The following is an 8,571-nucleotide window of genomic DNA, read 5'->3' as shown; positions in this document are numbered from 1 at the left end:
TTCCGGGTGCATCGTTACATCCCTAATTACAAGAGGAATCAAATAAAATGTAACTAATAGAACATTATCAGAAGGTTGTACGTTTTTTAAGTGTCAGTAATTTTGCTCATGATGGGTGAAACTGCAGCCTTTATGTATCCCTAAATGTGTACATATATATGTTCATTCATAGATTGACCACTCAACAGTAATAACAATGGATGACAACACATTGGAGAGATTCCTGCCAGCCCTTGGTGATAGGGTTGCATTAAGGCATTACTATGACAACGGCAACCACGTTAAGCAATCTAGAAAACGAAGTCTTCTAGAAAAACTAAGGAAGAAAATGAAACTTGGACATGCCTCAAAATTCTCAGAGGATGCCGGTGAAAAGGAGGAATGTGGGAGCACAAGAAAGTCAATGATTGGAAACAAAAATGCTTACAAAGACACAAGACGGATTGAACTTGGATGGATACACAATGGGAAACAAGTTCGAACAAAATGTGGTGGTGGGACAAGAAAGCTGTCCGTTCCAAAAACTGCTGGTTATGATGATCTCATCAAGCTGGGAAAGGAGCTTTTTTTCCCTCTGGGTCAGTCAAAGAAAGGTCCTCAAGTCAGTTTCTCTTTCAAAATATATGATTTTCAAGAGTGTGAAATGCCCCATGATATCACCGTTAGGAGCGCTGTATGAATCGGTTAAACTGGGAATACTGAGATTCTACTTGGTATCACTTGATCTTGAAGAATCTGAAGCTTCTTCGGAGGATCTTGAAACTTCAGACACACCATCAGAACAAAATGATGACTGCTACATAACAGGCGAGACCTGTTTGTCATCTGATGATGAAATACAGTTTGGTCCAGTGGAGGATCCTGACTACACCTCTGACGATACTCTTTCCATAGATGCACCTCAAGAAGAGATACCATCCCAGTCAAGAGAGGTAGCACAAGTGGTAACACATCAAGAAGAGATACCATCCCAGTCAAGAGAGGTAGCACAAGTGGTAACACATCAAGAAGAGATACCATTGCAGTCAAGAGACGTAGCACATGTGGTAACACATCAAGATTCTGCTCCGAAGGTGCTGAGACTGCATCGTGTCAACATCATTCATGATATGATTGAACAGTTCAAAGATGCCAGTTTTGTGGAGACCAGACTGTCGGTTATCTTTGTTGATGAATGTGGTGGTTCCAGAATGGGTGGGCACGCTGTACCTGATGGAGATGCCATAAAGGACACCATCGTACAGACTGCGCACAAACAACTAATACAGGAGCCAATGTATGCTCTTAAAATGATGGCTGCTAGTGCTCAGTGTACTTTAAAAAGTCTGCTTCCAACTGTGTCTGCAGTTTTAGCAAACAGCAAAAGGCATTATTGCATTGCTTAAACCCAATGAGAAACAACCTTCTCACAGCAAAACAATGCAGTTTTTAAAGCTGTTCATTCGATCACTTGACAAAGATAAACTGCATACATTTCTGCGCTTTACCACTGGGGCTGATGTTAACTGTGTTTCACACACTGATGTTGAGTTTACAGATGTCAGAGGTTTACAAAGGTGTCCAGTGGCACATACATGTGGTCCACTGTTGAAGATACCCTGCACTTACAGTACCTACTCTGAATTTCGAAGAGAGTTTAGGAGTGTCTTAGATGCCAACTACTTGAAAATGGATCTGTTGTAAAGCTGACAATAGCTTGTAAGGTAAATTATGTGCATGTCCAGCTAAACTACATTCTGAACATGTTCTCCATGTATGGCAGTGGTAAAATAATCAGGCTTCCCTTCATATATTGTGTTAATTTGTGTTGTCTGGGACAAACTTAAAGACATCATAGGTATAATAAGAAATTTCAGTTTTGAAAACCATACATTGTCATAAATTTCTTTTTGTTGGCCTTAGACATTTAAGTGTTACCTAAATATGAGTCCCAGAAGTTCATGTTACAGTCCCACTAGTGTTTTAATATGTACCAGTTGTGTTCTTATAAGGCAGTTTTAGAATTTATTTGAACCAGAAATACAAATGGCCTACGTGCAATACTATTTAATCTTGTGTTATATGACCTTATGTCAGTACATCTTGGTACACATTCTCATGTCCTGTAACTACATTTGCCAGTACAAACCAGTCCCTGACTGAATGAGAAAAGTGTTCAGTGCATGTTTATGTTAAATAAATTCTAAAGTAGGCTGTCGTTGAAGCGGTCTTTTATTTTATTATAACGTATGCATTATACATTGACAGATCTATAAGTAAAGACTTTAAAACAAAAGTGATTTAAAATCTACAATTTACAATACCATGTCCAAGTGTTGTAAAATATGGCTACATAACAACCTTAGAATTGAAATCACAGGCTTCTACTCAAATACAACTTACAATTCTATAAAAATTACTCAATTTATTAATTTACCAGATTACACTACATGTCTTTCCTTCCAAATATATTGTAAAGACAAATCACAACATACGTAGTATCTCTTGCCTAAGCCTAATGTACAGTGTTCTGGCACTCTCTGCGTCCTCTGGGGCACTGAGATGAAGTTCATCCATTATCAGACAACAAAGTTCAAAAACTGTGTCGTCACAAGGGTGCGTAGGTGTTACACACTCCTCTTGGCAGTTTTGAACATCAGCAGGGTCACACCGAAAGATATGATCTACTGACCCGTAAAGATGAGGAGCCATATACATTACGGCCGGTCGTCCATGCGGTGCAGTGATATCACGTTGTGTTCGTATGCAGTGTGCATTCCACATCTGAGCAAAATCGTCAAGCTCCCCCTAAGAAAAGAACAGTCAAGAGTCAAATCTTGTTATAAAATATACTTCATAAAGATACTTGTTATAAACTACACAAATGCAAACAGAACAGTTTAGTACTTAGTGTACATTGATAAAACACGAAAACTTATCAGAATAAGTTCCAAATGCAAAGCTATAACCTAATTTGGAGAGGGAGTAAAATCTTTGCGTGGCAGGGGGAGCTGCCGCAAAACCTGTCACTAAAAGATAGTGTCTGGTAGCTGTAAGGCTAGTGAAAAGAGTTTGGTGGATATTGACCTATTGTGTGTGTGTTCTGACTCCCGCTGGCTACAGGGGATACGTTTAAAAAACACCTTACATAAACGGTCGTGAAGTAGGCGCATACACCCGTGACGGGAACGGTGGCAGGCGCATATAACGGTGCCGGGTTGAGTGACAGGTTTTGCGGCAGCCCCCCTGCCAAGCAAAGATGTGACAGGCAGAGCCTAATTAACAATAACAACTTTTATCAATGTAAAAGTTATACAATTACACTTGAAATCCTTTTATTAATCTTTCTCACATCATTATTTGTATTTACGTCCAAGTTAAAAATTAAATGTGACATTTAATTTATTGCCCTTTATCTTTCAGATCATTTTGGGTTTTCGATCACTTTCTCATTCCAATGTAAAAACAACGTTAATAAAACGTTTCTGCAACGTTGTTAAAATATGTATTTATAACGTAAAAAAACTACATCTGTCGAAATACGTCGGATTACACAACTTTTTCACGATGTTGAAAAAACATTTTACAAAATTGTATGTATTTAATTAATTCATTCATTTTATTATTATTATTATTTTTATTTTATTTTTTGCTGGGATGTACTTGTCCTGAGTATTAACTATTCAATAAGTAGGCTATTCAAAAAGTTTAAAGGCACAATATGTAATTTTTCACTGCTAGAGGGCGAGTATTCAAAATAAACTAAGACCAGGTAGCGTAGTTGATGACACCGTGACTGAGTGGAATCATGGGAGTTGTAGTCTTCATCCACACAGCCAATGCAATCCAACGGGACTCGGGCAGAAATCATGTCCATGGCTGAGCTAGTGATTTATTAACGTAGTAGAATGAAGCAGGGTGAGGCTGAAAGCCGTCGAAGCGAAACGAGGCGCTGAACGAGCGCGACACACGGCTTGAAAGCAGCGGAGCTTTTATTATGCCACAGTCGACCGCTTCCGCTCCTTCCGGTCGTGCGTATGTGGGGTAAAGCAGAGCTGTTTTATCATACTAGATACATTTGAAAGTTCTGTTATAATGCTACTCTGTGTGGTCGTCACCGGTCTATTACAACGCACAACATATTAAAGCATATTAAAGTGTACACACACACAGTTTTGTATATAAAAATGATTTGATAAGTAGAAAGTTCAAAAGAACAGCATTTATTTGACATTTAAATATTTTGTAACATATCTTTACTGTCACTTTTGATCAATTTAATGTATCCTTGCTGAATAAAAGTTAATTTAAAAAAATAAACTTACTGACCCCAAACTTTCAAACTGTCATTTATAATGTTACAGAAGCTTTCTATTTCAAATAAATGCTGTTCTTTTGAACTTTATTCATCTGTGAATCCTGAAAAAAAAAATTGTACACAACTATTTTCAACATTGATAATAATCAGAGATGTTTCTTGAGCAGCAAATCAGCATATTAGAATGATTTCTGAAGATCATGTGACACTGAAGACTGGTGTAATGATGCTGACAATGCAGCTTTGATCACAGCAATCAATTACATTTTAAAATATATATAGAAAACCAAAATTATGATCTTTCAGAAAAGATCCATATCCCAGGGAACACAACACACATTTACATTAGGCACTAAGCAGATAACACACACATCACACTACAACTACCTGGGTTTGAAAATCACATCCACGGGAAACTTTAATCATGCTGTGAATGAACTGAGAGATAAAGCACGCAGGGCCTTCTACGCCATAAAATGGCAATGTCCTATAGAAATCCCCATTAGAATTTGGCTGAAAATATTAGAATCAGTAATTGAGCCCATTGCCCTCTATGGCAGTGAGGTGTGGGGTCCACTGACAAATCCAAATCAAGAGAGAAGAGAGAGAGAGAGAGAGAGAGAGAGAGAGAGAGAGAGAGAGAGTGACAGTGTTTGGAACCAACAGTGATATGAAATAGGCCTATTCATGGGTTTCATGTGACGTCACACAGTGGTGCGGCCGCCATTTATAGGACCAATTGCAATTCTGTTAGTCCGCTGTGCTGTGCTCTGGGTTGTGATAACAAATCACAATGGATTATTTACCAAGAGATGTGGATGTATGGGATTCTTTTGATTAAATATTTCTCGTAAGCATGCGTTTTTACATTTTATTATTTTAGTTAGCTAGTTCATAATAAAACTTGCAAAAGGTTAAATTCGCGTGCGAGACTGTTGATTTGCCAGAAAACTTCTTATGCTCCACTTAAAGCTAATAAATCAACGAGATGTTTTTGATTTTTGATCTAAGTACAGTTATGTGAGTCTAGAATGTTTACGCTGGCTGCACTAAACTTTGACGAACAACACTCCAATCCGCAAACAAACAGATGAGGAAGAGGAGGATGATGACGGTCCAGCGCATACAAAGAGAAAGGTTTGTCGTTTTAGTTTCCACATTCTTATTTTTATGAATGTAACTGAACGTAATTACTTCAAGGATGTTAGAGTGAAGAGGTTTGGAGTCAAAACAGTGCCACATATACTTGCAAAAGAATTGAAGTTTTGCAAATGAAAATGAAAGTATTGAAAAAAAATAAATGTGCTTTTTGCAAACAAAAACAAAGAATTGCAAAAGAAGATGAAGTATTGTGAGAAAAAAAAGTTTTGCAAACAAAAATAAAGAATTGCAAAATCTAAACGAAACAGCGCAAAAGCAATGATTTTGCAATACATATATTTTCCATGGCCATATCTACTAATATATTTGCAACGCCACTTTTATTTTGCGTTTCAGTCAAGTTTGAGCTTGCCATAGTTTATGAAGTTATCTGCATTCCTTTACATTAAAACTAGCAGTAACTCTGAACTAATGTAAACAAAGAACGCTTCTGTGCGCTGGCGTCCTCCCACAGGTTAAGAGATAACACTGTTAATACACATTTAGTTAACCAAATGAAACAATACACATTTTAATGCTATAAAAGTGTGCACATTGAGAGAAATAAACAGCAGATGTTCATGTTAACAACTTCTTTAACTTGAGCAAACGCTGCTAATACACATATACAGTTAATAAAGTTAATAAAATGAAAACATACATGTTTTAATGCTAGTGAATAAAAGGAAACGATCCACCTGCATGCCTCTGCTCAATGCCTGGATCAGTGATCTGCGTCTCGGACCGATGACGTCACTTCCAGGGAGGCGTGCCCAGGCCTGTTGTACACGAGCTGCCCTCGGGCCGATGACGTCACTTCTAGGGAGGCATGCCCAGGCCTGTTGTACACACCCCCGTCCCTTGACTCCACCCCCATGTCAAAACAGTGCCAGAAAGTGAGACGCGCAGAAACGTGAAGTGCAAAGGGAAAACGGTATGGCAAGCTCAAACTTGACTGAAACGCAAAATAAAAGCGGCGTTGCAAATATATTAGATATGGCCATGGAAAATATATGTATTGCAAAATCATTGTTTCGTTTAGATTTTGCAATTCTTTATTTTTGTTTGCAATCTTCTTTTCTTCTTGCAATACTTCATTATTTTGCAAGTATATGTGGCGTTGTTTTGACTCCATATCCTTGACCTTGCGATTAAATCACGCCCGTGTGATATCGTCAGACCTGAAACGCCAAGTATTTAGTGACACGGTCCGTGTCACTAGTTAAAAATGGCTTATTTCTCTGGATTTAAACATTCTTCGAAACATTTGGGATAATGTAAGTACAGAAGTCAGCAAAATATATAACACTGCTCTAGTGTTTTGTGGATATTTTAATAAAAAAATCTTACATATTGTGCCTTTAACTTACCTGCAGAATCGTCATGAAGCAAAACTGCACAAGTGATCGATCAAGGAAATCCCCAGTAAAGTGGCCGCCTTCTTTTAGAGTTTGAAAGAAATTCATCCAAAACTGGACATTTTCCTTGTGCAGTATACTCCACATGCTTTCAATCCTTTGGTTGTGATTACTCGAACCGTGTATGAAACTGCGGTGGTAGGCGAAGTCATCTGTAGCAGCACGTCGAAGGAACATCTGCATCTGTTCAACAGCGACGTTCTCTGTTCCACGATCAGCACGGATCCTTTGAGGGCATCCTCGCCTTTCTTTCACGGTTTCAATGTAGTATGATGCAATCACCTTTGGGTCGCTATTTGTAAAAAATCCGTCTACACATCCATTTATGCAGAGGCCATACGGTTTTAATTTATCATAAGAATCGAGATGCCACATGAAATTTGGCCCTGGGTTGTGGTATCTCCTCCTTCGCAGTTTTCGCGCTCGCCTGTGTGCCACTCCAACTGGATCTAAAACACTTAAGAGCAATCTGACTGTTTCCCTTTTCACAACAAGTCCCTCTTGAATGCACTTCAGGTGCATCATCCTATAGCCAACCATCTGGCCCGATGTTTCAAGCTGCTGATTAACAAAGTGAGCAACATCTAACACGTCAGTAAAGTCCTTCCTACGGCAAAGCCTATTCTTCCTCAGTATGGTTTGGAGGGTTCTAAGACACATTATTATGCCATGCTGATGGCTAAGAACTTCAAGAATCTCTTGGTATTGCAAACCCAAATAGAAATAAAAACCTACAATCCGATTTAGATCCATAACAGGTTAGCAATCTCTTTACCTCCACGACTTCTCTAGACCTACATAGATAGGACCTCAAATGTTTGCCCTATATATTTGCCCGACGTAAATTAATGATAAGAACGGCTATTGCAAGAATGCAGTGTAAGCCAAGATGATAGAATTGGGAGTTTATGATCGGGCCAATAAAGGTCATAAAGCACAAGAGGCCGTCAACAATGAAATATCGTAAGTACTACGCCATAAGAAGGATTAGGCGATTGGCTGGCGCTCTCTGGCAGCGGCACGTCGCAGCACCACTTCCGGTGGCAGCCCCAGATGCCACAGACTTAAATGATCTTTTCCAACAATGAATGCTTTCTAGTATTATAAATATATTTCTACTGTTTTTTTTTTATTATAAAATAGCAGGAAAAAAAAGCAGTTTGCAACTAAACTTACGAAAATTAGGCAACAACAACAAAAAAATCGGGCCAATAAAGGTCATAAAGCACAAGAGGCCGTCAACAATGAAATATCGTAAGTACTACGCCATAAGAAGGATTAGGCGATTGGCTGGCGCTCTCTGGCAGCGGCACGTCGCAGCACCACTTCCGGTGGCAGCCCCAGATGCCACAGACTTAAATGATCTTTTCCAACAATGAATGCTTTCTAGTATTATAAATATATTTCTACTGTTTTTTTTTAATTATAAAATAGCAGGAAAAAAAAGCAGTTTGCAACTAAACTTACGAAAATTAGGCAACAACAACAACAAAAAAAGGTTATTAGGCCTAAAACATTTTGCTACACTCACCATAGTTTAAGCATGCTATTTGTAGTAAAAACCGATTGTAATAATAATAAAAATATTTCATTTCTCTGTGATCCCACATTTGCCCATTTTCATTTTTGTACTTTACAAAAATTACAAGTTACAAAAATTCTATATACATACTTCATTGAACTGCCAAATTGCCATTCATAACTTTATTCATTTGC

The sequence above is a fragment of the Sinocyclocheilus anshuiensis genome, unplaced genomic scaffold (assembly GCF_001515605.1).
Source record: "Sinocyclocheilus anshuiensis isolate Anshui unplaced genomic scaffold, SAMN03320099.WGS_v1.1 scaffold982, whole genome shotgun sequence".
Taxonomy (NCBI): domain Eukaryota; kingdom Metazoa; phylum Chordata; class Actinopteri; order Cypriniformes; family Cyprinidae; genus Sinocyclocheilus; species Sinocyclocheilus anshuiensis.
The sequence above is the reverse complement of the archived record's forward strand: the minus strand, read 5'-3'. Positions refer to the sequence as shown.